This window comes from Nannospalax galili, unplaced genomic scaffold (genome assembly GCF_000622305.1).
Source record: "Nannospalax galili isolate Female #2095 unplaced genomic scaffold, S.galili_v1.0 scaffold468, whole genome shotgun sequence".
In the NCBI taxonomy this organism is placed as follows: domain Eukaryota; kingdom Metazoa; phylum Chordata; class Mammalia; order Rodentia; family Spalacidae; genus Nannospalax; species Nannospalax galili.
In genome coordinates this window covers 140,410-153,782 of record NW_008358097.1, presented here as the reverse complement: position 1 = coordinate 153,782, position 13,373 = coordinate 140,410, and the positions used below count along the sequence as shown (strand labels likewise).

The window sequence follows — 13,373 nt, the reverse complement described above, 5'->3', positions numbered from 1 at the left end:
ATTTCCATTTGTACTTATTTTTATTATTAATATCTGATTGAAATTTGTCCATTTCATCTATTTTTTTATTTTTAATTAATGTCATTATTTTTATTTTAATATAGTATCCTAAATGAGGCTACTTAAAAAATGCTCACTGTTAATTAGTATTTTTCTTTCCATTCAGCAGTCTAGATATTATATATAATCATTGTTTTTGTTGTTGTTTTCATTTCCAAGAACCAGCATTAGTTGTTCATAATTTCCTTATAGTCTTTTATGATTTAATTTATTCCTTTTTTTCATCTTTTTAAGTTAGAGTCTCCCTATAGCCACAGCTGGCCTGGAACTTGCTATGTCAACCAGGCTGACCTCAGTCTTACAGAGAATGCCTCTGCCTCTGTATCCCAAGTGCTGGGATTAAAGCTGTATGCCACCACACTTGACTAATTTATTATTTTTTAAAATGCATGTTACGAATTATGTTTACATAATTGAGTTTTGATATTTCTTCTTTTGTAATATAAACATCCAGAAAAATGGGATTACAATGCAATTGGTTAGATAAATTCAGAAAATGTCTTACGTTTATTTCCATCATAATTTGGTTAATATTATCTGTATTGTCTTTGAAAGTGTTTGTCATCTCTGAATTATGTAGATCAAATGATTAATTTCTATTATCTAAAGATTTTTGAGATAGTTACACTCATTCTCAATTAATCATGATCTGAAAAGTACTTTGCATAACTTGAGTTCTTTTGAAAGTATTTTTTGGCCTATTAATTAGTCCATAGTAATTAATATTCTGCATAAACATCTAAAGAAATAAATGTATGTGGTATATTTTTACTATAAGTTGATTAATGTTTGTTTGTAACATTTTTAAATCCTCTAATATATATTTATATTTTCTGTTGTTTCTGTCAGTCATTGAGACAGGATTACATATTTTCAACTTTTATGTATATGTATATATTATATATATATACATTTATAAGACTCCAGGTTTGCCTTTTTGTTTTAGATTTTGCTTCAACATTGAATTTGATAATCTTTTCACTTTGTTCCCCTGTTCTATGACATTCCTGTTACAGTAATATCATTATATCAATTTTCTGTTTACACACTCACAAGCACCTGTCTTAGGATCTAACTGAGTCTTATTTTATCCAATTTGATAATTTCAATCTTTTAGCTAGAGTGTTCAGCTATTATTTATTCATTACCTTTAGATTTAAATATGTTATATAATTTGCAATTACATTAATTTTGAGCACATATGGCTATTGATATTCAGTGTGGACTGACTGAATAAGGGTAATTAACATATCCGTCAATGTCAACACATACACTGGTTCCAGCTAACTTGTGCCCTTAGACCATACCCTTCTGTTCTTCTCAAGCCCCAGTCCTAATATATGTCATTCTTATCTCCACTTCAGTTAGTTCAGCTGACATTGCTTTCTATGTGAACAATATGTCTTCATATAGCCCCATCATAGCTTTATATATGAGATATTCATATTTCATTTTCTCTTTACAATTTACTTACATATTTTATTTTGATCTAATGATGTTCTAATTTGCAATACAGCCTTAGCTTATCACAGGCTATGTTTCACATAGTGTAAAAAATAATTTCATAGCTGGACATGGTGGTACATGCCTTTAATTCTAGCACTCCAAAGGCAGAGGCAGGCAGATCTCTGTGACATTGAGGCCAGCCTGGTCTGTATAGCAAGTTCCAAGTCAGGTAGGGCTATAGGGAGACCCTGTCTCAGAATGTCAAAAAAGAAAAAGAAATTATCATACCACCATTTGTTGACACTTTTCAAATAATTATCATTCATTCTAATTTTCTTAAATTCAAACCAAGATAGTTTTAGAAGTAAGTTTTCTTACAGTAAAAATAAGATTTTGGATATATTAAATACTAATTTTGAAGTGCTTACATTTACACAGTGTTTATAATATCCATTGTCTTCATTTTTATGTAAAAATTAGAGATTCAATTTTAGCCTTTCAATACATTTAAAGAAATTTGACATTCCTAACAGTAAAGAAAAAGAGATATTACTTTCCTTGTTGCTGTGATAGAACATCATGAAAAAATAACTGAAAGAAAAAAGTATTTATTTTGGTTTACAATTCAAGGTTATAATCCATCTTGGCAAGAAAGTCTTGGTGACAGGAGCTTGAGGAACAACTGGTCACATTGCATCTGCAGTCAGGGAGGTGAGAAGAGTGAATATTGGTCCTTGACTAGCTTCCTTCTTATGCAGTTCAGGACTAAGTCCATGGAATGGTGCTGTGCTCTTTAGGGTGAGTCTTCCCACTTAATTTGATCTACTCTAGAAATGTCCTCACAGGTATGCTACATTAAACAAGAGTGGAGGCAGAGCACGTCCTTGTCTCATTCTGATTTTAAAAGAAATGCATTCAGTGTTACTGCATTTAGTATAATGGAGGCCAATAGTAATGCACAGACTTTACTCTGCTGAGATGTGGTCCTTTTATTCATGCTTTTGTCATGGCTGCCATCATGCAGGCATGCTGAGCTTTATCAAAGACTTTTCTGCATCTATTCTGGTGGATTATGTGGCTATGAACCTCAAATCTATTTAATAAATAATTTTAGTTTTATTTATTTTATGTGTGAGTGGTTGCTTGTAAGTGCACCGTGTGCTTGCAGTGCCACAGAGGCCAGAAAAGGGCATCAGATCCCCTGAACCTACAATTATGGGTAGCTATAAGCCACCATGTGAGTATTGGGAACTGAATCCAGGTCCTCTACAAGAGTAGCAAGTGCTCTTAACTGCTGAGCCATCTCTCCAGCATGCCCCCTCAGGTCTGTTTATTTGCCATATTACACTTAATGACTGGAATTGAAACATTCTTTCATTCCTGGAAGAAGACCAATTTAACCTCATGAAGTGTGATCCTTTGAATGCACTGCCAAATTGAGGTTGCAAACATTTTATTAAGAACATTTTTGTTGGGGACCCCTGTTGTGTAAGGTAGCAGTCTCTTGATGTCCGGATAGCCCAAGGGGCTCGGCAAGATAGCCGCAGGCCAGCTTGGCGTTCTTATGCAGAGACTCCTTTTCTCAGCGGGGCACCTTCCTGCTCTCTTCCTGACTCACCTTTTGAAGGGCCTGTCACAGACACATGTCCTTCAGCATGAAACTGCCAGGTTTTCCTGTGTGATAATCAGGCATTGTCTGACAGCCTGGCAGAAGCCCACCACCACATGTAAATGGGGCATCCCACAAAGCACCTATCAACTAAGGCTTTTGCTACTACCCCCACAGTATAAATATCCTGGTTTCCCCTTAATAAATCGGAGTTGCATCAGAATCTGTGTCTGAAGCTGTATCATTGAATCCTGCATCTCCCTGGAGAGGGCTGTCTCTTCATAAACAACGACTCACGAAGATTCTGCTTTCCTTGTTCTGGTATCTCCCCACGTGATCTGGCGGCTGGCGGATCTCGTACCTCGAGGCAGTGCCCGGTAGTTTGGAATGGAACCCGCCCGGGCAGCTGACAGCGGTCCTCTAGAGCCACCAGTACCGGTAGCAGAGAGCCTCAGCAATGCGGAGAAACAGGGACCCGCCCCCAGGGACCCGAACAGCAGACGCCGTGTGTGACCCGCCGCACCCCAGCGGCGGCGCGTGGGAGACCCGTGCCACGCCCAGCAGCTGGTGCTCTGAGATCCCTGCGAGCCCATAATTTTCATCTGTTTTCATCAGATAAATTGATCTACAGTTTTCTTTTTAGTCTGTCCTCTGACATTAGTATCAGGATATTATTTACTTCAGGAATGAGAGTGAAAGCATTTCTGCCATTCTTATTTTATGCAAGAGTTTGAGGAGCATCTGTGATAATTCTTTAAAATTTTGATAGATGTGGCTGCCAATTTGTCTGCTGGGCATTTATGGAGAGACTTTTAATTACTGTTTCAATATCATTCTTACCATAGATCTCATAGCTTACATCCCTTGACATAACCTTGATATTATTATGTTTCGAATTATCTATTTCCTTTGGAATTTTTTCTAATATAGATTTCCAAAGAATTATCTAATGAGCATATCTACTTCATTGTTCTTGTTTAATTTATGCTTTGCAGCCCCAATATTATTGATTTAAGGCTTTTTTCACTCTCATTTTGATTATTTTGGCTATTGGTTTGCCAAATTAGCTTATTTTTTTCAGAAAACAACTCTGTTTCATTGTTTCTTTGTAACATCTTTTTACTGGCTATTTCATTAATTTCTGCCCTGTTTTTATTTCTTTTTCTCTACTGGTTTGAGTTTGGTTTCTTGCTTTCACAACACATTAAGAGGTATCATAAAGTTACTTAGGTGATTTCTCTGAAATTTTAATGTAAGTAAAAATAACTGTAAAATTCCCTCTTAGAAATGCATTTGCTTTTTACTAAAGGTGCTAGTAAATTATATTTTCATTTTCATTTCATTTGAAGATTTAAAATTTTCATTTATATTTCTTACATGACCTGCTGATTATTCAGGCATGTATTATTCAATATCCATGTACTAAATTGTTTCTGTAGTTAGCTACACTGATTTCTAATTTTATCTCATTGGGATTTGATAAAATACAATAAATTATTAAAACTTACTATATCACTTGAGGCTTGCTTTGTGACCTAAATAATTATATTTTTGAAAAATAAAGTTACAGTTTCTATTCATTTTTCAAAAAGATAATCTTTTATCTACTTGAAACTTCAATAAAAATATCAGTCAGCCATTTATTTGTGACCTTGAATATCTATGAAAATTATATCTTAGAAGCATTAACATTGTCCCACGTTAATCTTGCCAAAAGGCTCCTTTTCCTATGCCTAATAATCTTTTCTTGGTTACCTACATTATAACATGGTGAAGAAAATAAGGAAAGAAATACCTGAAATTCTGTATGCATCCTATCATCTTTGAATATATGAATAGTTAATATTGAACTTAATCGTGTTAAATATTCCTATAACTATATGCAATCTTTCAAATTTCATTAACCCTTCCTCTATTGACAGAATAGGCCATTTATTACTACGTACTACATAAAGTTCACAATATCATTTGATAACACAAGCTATACTGTTCTTAATGATCTTTTATAAAATTTACAGTACATAATTGGAAATGTATTCAATTTAAAAGATGTCATTCACTGTGCAATACAATATCACAAAAGCATTCATAAGCATGGAATAAAAAAATCAACATATAAAAAACTTAGGGAGGGAGATCTAAATAACTGAAGCAATTCTAACTTTATTTTCATTTCCACAGACAAGAATCACAATAAATGAGACACTAACCAACATGACAAACTACATGGAATTCTTGCTCATGGGCTGCCCAGATGGCCAGGTGCTGCAAACACTGTGTGCCACACTCTTCTTCCTGATTTACCTGGCAATACTAATGGGGATTCTCCTCATTATCATCCTCATTTCTGTATTCTAGCATTTCCAATCACCCATGTATTTCTTTCTAAAGAATTTGTCCTTGATTGGTATTTATACTATATCTGTCATGGCTACCAAATCCATCATCAACTCTCTAACCAACATCCACTCTGTCTCTTTCCTGGGGTGTGTTTACAGGTTTTTCTGTTTTGTATTTTTGGCAGGCAGTGAATTTGCCCTTCTTTTGGTGATGTCCTATGACCACTATGCTGCCATCTGCCTCCCTCTGCACTATGAGGTCATGATGAATAGAGCTGCCTGTGTGCAGATGGTGGCTGCAACTTAGCTCAGTGGGTGCGTCTATGGGTCCCTTCATGCTTCAGGGACATTCTGTACCCATTTCTGTGGTCCCAACATAATACATCAGTTCTTCTGCGATATTCAATTACTTCTCACACTTGCTGTGGGAGACAAATTCTAGAATATGTGTTTATTATTACTAGCTGTTGCTTTACTTTCCTGTGTTTTATAGTAATGGTTATTACCTATATTCACATTTTCACTGTCATCATAAGAATTACTTCTGCACAAGGAAGATTTAAATCTTTCTCCACCTGCATACCCCCATCTGTCTGTGGTAATTTTGTTTCTCTTTTCTGGATTTGTTGCATATTCGGGATCCACAACAAAATCTGTATCATTGCTGAACCTGTACATGTCATTGTTTTACTCTCTGTTACCTCACAGCCTAAATCCTGTGACTTATAGCTTAAGAAACTGGGATATGAAAGTGGCTCTATGCAGAATTTTCAATGGCAAAATGACGAGAAACCTCTAAACATTGAAAATATTAGTTGCTGTGATACTAAACTAAAAAAAATGTTCTGTAATTTCTATCCTGTATGAACTTTACTTGATACCTGCTGTACTATCTTGTTCTTACAAAAGATGACTTATTTTTTGATATTATCTGGTTCTGAATATCAGAGGATTGTTTTAGAAATTTTCAACTCAGTGGCAATCTTACAAACATTATGTCTATATCAGTAGACTATAGGTTTAAAAAATAGACTATGGGTTTACCGTATTTGTTTTCAATATATAGTCATATGTTCATCAATATGTTTATTTCATCATGGAAATTTTTATGAATCCAAAACTGAGAAATTTTATCATATCTTCTCTTAGTGATTCTCCTGATTTTATCCTACCCAAATTTAAAGTGAAAATTAATTAGTAATTTACAAAATTCAAAGAGACATTTTCTTCTTTGGATTGTTTAAATTGGAAATATAGCTCAATAAATTTAAAGATTGAGTCCTTTGTTAAACAAAGTTGTCCAAAATTAAGATCTTGAAGTAACAATATTCAGGCTATTGTGGAAGGGAGTGTTTGCATGTACTCTTTCTCTGATTTTTAGTTATTGTTATATAGAAAGGCTACTGACTTTTGTAGATTAATTTTGTAAACCTGACACTTTACTGAATGTGTTAATCATTTCCAGGAGTTTTCTGGTGGAATTTTTGGCATTTCTTAGGTATAATATCAAATAGTCTGCAAAGAGGGATGGTTTGACCACTTCTTTTCCAATTATTACTCCTTTAATTATTTCCATTTCTTGTCTTATTGCTCTTGCAAGAGCTTCAAGCACTATATTAAAAATGAGTGGAGATAGTGGACAGCCTTGTCTTGTTCCAAATTTTAATAGGAATGCTTCCATTCCCAGTCTCCATTTAGAATGATGTTGGCTGTGGGTTTACTGTATATAGCTTTATTCTGAGGTATGTTCCCTTCAGTGCAATTCCCTCTAGGACTTTGAACATAAATGCAGGTTGAATTTTTGTCAAAGGCATGCTTTGAATCTACTGAGATGACCATGTTCTTGTCTTTGAGTCCAATTATATTAATTATGACATTTATTGACTTACATATATTGAACCATCATTGCATCTCTCAAATAAAACTGACTCAAGCATGGAGCATGACCTTTCTGATGTGTGTCTGTATGCAGTTTGAAAGTATTTTGTTGAGAATTTCTACATCTATGTTCATTAAGAACATGGGCGTATAGTTTTCCTTATTGGTTGTATCTTTACCTGGTTTTGATATTAGAGTGATGCTGGCTTAAGAGAAGCAATTTGGAAATTCTACCTCTGTTTCTATCTTTTTGAATGAATTAAGTAGTATTGGATATAGATCGTCTTTAAATGTCTGGTAGTATTCTGCTGTAAATCCATTGGGTCCTGGGCTTTTTCAGCCTGGAGATTTTGTATCACGATTTCAATTTCCTTATGTGTTATGGGTCGTTTTAAGCTATTGAGCTCTTTTTGGTTTAGTTTTGGTGATTCCCATGATTTTAGGTACCCTTCTGGGTTTTTTTATTCTTGGTTTAGTTTTGGTGGTTCCCATGCTTTTAGATACCTGTCCATTTCTTTTAGGTTTCAAATTTAGTAGCATATAGGTTTTTAAAGTATTCCGTTATAATGTTCTGTATCTTTCTGGTGTCTGTTGTGATGTTTCCCCTTTCATCTCTGATTTTGTTATTTAGAGGTGCTCTTTATTTTGGTTAACTGGCCTAATGGTCTGTCAATCTTATTTATCTTTACAAAGAATCAGCTCTTGGATTCATTGATTCTTTGTATTATTTTCTTTGTGTCTATTTCATTAATTTCTGCTCTGATTTTTCTTATTTCTTCTTGTCTGCTGGGTATGGGTTTCATTTGTTGTTGCTTTTCAAGTCTCTTGAGTTGAAATGTCAAGTCATTTATTTGTGTTCTTTATGGTTTTTACTTTAGGCACTTAGAGCTATAAACTTCTCCCTTAGGACTATTTTCAAGTGTTCCAGAGCTTTCGTTGTGTTGTATTGTCTTTGTCATTTAGTTCCAGAAATACACTTGTTTCTTTCTTAATTTCCCCTTTGACCCATTCATCATGCAGGAAATCTCCATGTGCTCATTCAGTTATTATGATTTCTTCTGGTGTTGTTTTTAAGCTTTATTGCATTCTCGTCTGATAGAATGCATGGAATTATTTCAATATTTTTGTATTTGTAGAGATTTGTTTTGTGCCCCAGTATGTGGCTGATTTTGAAGAAAGTTCCGTGGGGGTCTGAATAGAAAGTATATTCTTTGGTGCATGGGTAGAATATTCAGTAGATATCTGTTAGGTCCATTTGATGTATGGTATTATTTCACTCAGATGTCTCTCTGTTTATTCTCTGTCTTGTGGACCTGTCTAATGGAGACAATGTGGTTTTGAGGTCCTCTACTATTAATTAGTTGAGGTTAATCTAGGTTTTAAAGTCCTGTAGTACTATTTTTATGAAGTTGTGTTCACCAGAGTTTGGTGCACATATGTCATGATTCTAATATCTTCTTAGCTGATTGTTCCTTTGATCAGAATGAAGTGGCCCTCTTTTTTAAATTATTTATTTAATAGCCCTATGATTAGATGAAGCATTTCATTATAGAACTAACATATTCAATGGCAATTTCTGGAACGAAGATGCATCTCTTTCAACATTGGTTGTAAATTTTTAGGTTGAAAGTTGAATTAATACAGTTATACAATATTGAACTCAGTATAAACCATATAAGACATAAAATTGAATGAGGTTTTAACCTTTAAAAAATCTCCATTTCATTTAAAAAATATATCATTTCACACAGAAAATCTCATTTTTAATGTTACTAACATGTAGATGTTTACACACGTACCACTAACCTTTATGTATCTGATTATTACTAGTCACAGTTGGTTACTTTCTGAGATCCACCTGAGCATGGATATAAAATCACTGGGGAAATTTCAATGGTAATGTGTTTCACCTCTACTAAGACATGGAGCAAACTTTTTGCTTCTTTCTCAAATATAAATCACTTTTTTTTAATTTGTTGATTTTTTTTGTTTGTACTTCGTACAGAAAATCCCAAACAATCTTACTCATCAATATACTCACATCCCAAATGGCACCCTCCCATAGTCTCCCCCGACCCCACAGGAGTCCATATACTCTGTAATCCCTGTTACTATCCACTGTGTTGTCAGCACCCCCAGCCATTCTCCAGTGCTTGCCCATCCCCTGAATCTAGTCAGCCTGTCTAGAGTTCCTTGTTTTAGGAAAATCAGCTCTTTCTCATCTAGTAGCAACTGGTTGCCAATATTCCTTTAGATAATATTGTGTGTGCTGTTCATTTGCTCAGTTCTATGCTGGGTTACTGTCTGGGAGTCTCTTGGGCCACCATGGCAAACAACTCAAACGAAAGTATCTCCTGTCTGACATTGTTTCTAGTTAAGTAGCTTTTAGCTACACACATGGGTTCTTAAAGAATTATATTGATCCCTTTAAACTTTGGTTATACTTTCCTTTTGGGTGTTTAAGACACCGAAATCAAACAATTTGTTTTTACTCTTAAGGTTGTTTGAGGATCTGTTACTCAGAGGTCACATGGGCTTGGGAGGAGTCACTGGCTCCTTGTTTTACCGGTTCCATCTGGTTAAGCCAAAAATTTTGCTTGACTGTGGCTGGCTTCACTTGGAAGCATGGAGGAAATGTTTCTTCTGTGTTGACCCTCCTCTTTGTAGACTGGACACGGTTCAAGTCCATTTGGTGGGATCTCCATGGCCTCCTTGAACAAGATGACAGGTGATGCACCACATTTATAGGACATTCTGAGTGATGCTCATAGTCCCCTGTAGCTTAGTCAACCTAGAAGGGCAAGGAGCAAAAACTGTCCTTTATGACACTCTGACCAAATTAGAATAGGCCTCAAAGTTTGGCTGTTAGACATCCAAGATAGTTAGTTCCACAACTCTAGTACTTTTAATTACCATGTGCTATGTAGATAAAGCTCGGGTAAAGATCAAACATTTTCAGATAAACCTTGGCTAGACATGTATTGTATTCCTTAGGCTAGTTGTACATATAATTTGTCAGTAGGTTGTTTGATTAATATGATTCATTCTTGTTTTTTTTAAACAAGCTAAGCATTATTTATCTCTCACATTGTCTAACCCTCCCACCGTGGCTTCCCTATTTTTCTCATTTCTCCCTTAATAATAGCCTTCTCCTATGGTCCCACTAATCTTCAGCTTCTTCTTCCTCTTTACCCCAAGATTCCTTGTATAACCCTCCTTCCTACCTCCCCTTAAAATAACCCCATTTTTATCCATATCTCCCTTATTAATGCCTGTTTCCTACTGTTCTTCTCACTCAGATTCTTTCTTTTACTTTACCTCCCTGGTTCCTTTTCATTATCCTGGTTCCTGTAGTTATATCTGGATACATGCTCACTTATAAGGATTTAGTGCTAAGATCCACATATAAGGCCGAACATACATCGTTTTGTTTTGTTTTGTTTTGTTTTTCTGAGTCTGTGTTATGAAGTGGCCCTCTTTATCTCTTTGGACTAGTTTTAGTTTGAAATCTATTTTGTCAGATATTAGAATTGCAGATCCTGCTTTTTTCTTAGTACCATTTACTTGGAATATTTTTTTCATCCTTTCACCTTAAGGTATGGTCCAACACAAGCTTCAAGACCAAATAACCACATCAATGGACATCATAGCATACACCATTGGTGCAGTAGTGGCACGCTTACCTTGGGGACAATCAACAGGTACTCAATTTGATTAAACGCCCACTCAAAGGGAAGAAACCCAAGTGTGATAATGTAAACATAACCTAATACACATGACTGGAGTGGTTATAGATATTAGAGAAAACCCCAGTACTGTCACATTGCTAGAATAATATGATTTCTTACTATGTGTAAAATATGTATCCTTATATTTACAGAAAAATATCTTAGTCACCACTCATCAAAGTTCATTTTGCACCAGTCAGAGACTATTACAAAGTACCACAACTTGTCACAAATAGACATTGTCTGAGTTTCCCAGGCCTAAATGACACATCTACAATGCAACATCTATACCTAAGGCTCATGGAACATATAACAGGGATAATGAAGAGGACACTAATGAATCTAACAGTTCTCAATAATGAAACTTTGTCATGCAGTGGAGGACCAGGAACACAAAATGCCACAAATACACAAAGTGTAGAGATCAAGAATCTTCTGAATGCTGGTCCTGGGTCAGGATCCATTTATTAAACTTCTCCAACCCAAGGCTCAGGGACCATCATGGAAGAGGTGGTGGAAAGATTGTAAGAGCCAGGGAGGAGGTGCATGACCAGGCTCTTGGGAAACTGCTCATATGATTCTGTGGGAATGGTGGCACCATACACAAGTGCCATGCAAACTCAGGCTGACAATAACCCAGCATAGAACAGGGAAAACTGAACAGCAGACCTCAGGAAAGTTGGAAACTGATTGCTGCTACATGAAGAAGAGCTGATCTTAAAAAAAAGGGGGGGGACTATAGATAGGCTGAATAGACTTAGTGGATGGACTTTCACTATGAAATGGTTGGGGACACTGACAACCCAGTGGGCCTTAACAGGGATGACCAAATATGGGCTCCAGTGGGGAGGAGAGAATGGAAGGGTGCCAATGGTGATGGGGGTATAAAGACAATTAAGATTGTTTGAGCTGCTCTGTATGAAATACACAAAAATTCAATAAAAAAAAAGAAAAAAGAAAATTTGGTATTCATAAGTTATATTTCTGAGCATTGTGTCAGTCAGAGGAAGTCAGAGGAAGTCAGAGGAAGTAGGCTGGGAACAGGAAGACAGGGTAGTGCCTATAGAAGATGCAACTGAGATGCACTTGTATTCCATTCTGCTCCTCCCTCATCCTGGCAGAAGAGCAATATTTGTCTACCAGGAGGCTGACCTTGAACACTTTATTCTAGAGAAGCCAGCCCTGTGAAAGCTAGTAAGGAAACACCAGAAAATGAGAGAATGAGATGAACTCTGCATCTTTGAAGATTAAGTCACAGCAGCCTTGGACCACTCAGCCTTGTGGTTAGAGCTAGTTAGACTTCCCAAGAAGCATACAGACTTTTTCTCTGGGGAATATGATGAACTCAAGAAAATACTCATTGATTCAGATATTTTGAGGCTCACAACGAAATAGCATAAACCAGTAGTCTTTCAATTGAGATACAGTACTCACCTAGACTTGACATATAGCTAACATGTGCAGAATGTCCAGATGTATTTTTTAGTGCTTTATTCTATTAGCAAACAACCAGAGACCATAAGATACTTGAAGAAAGACCAGAAAGTGTGGAGACCAAAACAATTACAATCAGAGGAAATATAGGGAAGACAAAAAAATTTATATTATAATTAGTATGATACTTTTTATAAATGGAGTTTCTTTTAGAAAGGCCCAACATGATTCCAATCCAATAAAGTAGAAAATTGACACAAAGAAATGACAGTAAGAAATTTTAGAATACCAAAGAGAGTGAAATAACTTGTACGATTTCAAGAACAATCTCACTAAGAATCAGGAATGTATGATATGCATGCATGAAATTATAATACAATACACTTTTTAAACGACAAAACTTTTAAAAATTATTATTTATTTTACTTGACCAGTATGAATGTATTCCCCACATGTATATAAATGCACCCCTGAATGCAATGCTTGCAAAGATCAGAGAGGGGCTTCAGAGTCCCTGAAATTGCAGTTATAGATGGTTTTTAGCTGCCATGTTGGTGCTGAGAACTGAACCCAGGTCTTCTGCAAGAACAATCAGTGCTCTTAACTGGTGGACCATCTCTCCAGTCTCTGGTACCTTATTTCTTGACTGTAGCTTAAGAAATCAGAAGACAATGAATGAATGCTTTTTCCACATTTTTGTATTTCGGTGGCATACTATGAACCTTTCACATATATTTCATTTCACTAATTCTCTTTCTATTTTTCTCTGCTCTGTTAGGTGTTCAATTGCATAATCAGCTTTAATAACTATGTTTTTCCTTCCTAGAAATTCTATTTATCCCTTTAAAAAGTCTGATTTTTATGCTGGCCTTTAAGCTA

At 35.6% G+C, this 13,373-nt stretch overlaps 1 pseudogene; it reads left to right on the top strand.

Annotated features, from left to right (window-relative positions):
• LOC103752471 overlaps positions 1–6,253 on the top strand; it is a 23,252-nt pseudogene extending 16,999 nt beyond the window's left edge.
• Positions 6,254–13,373: the final 7,120 nt, after the last annotated feature.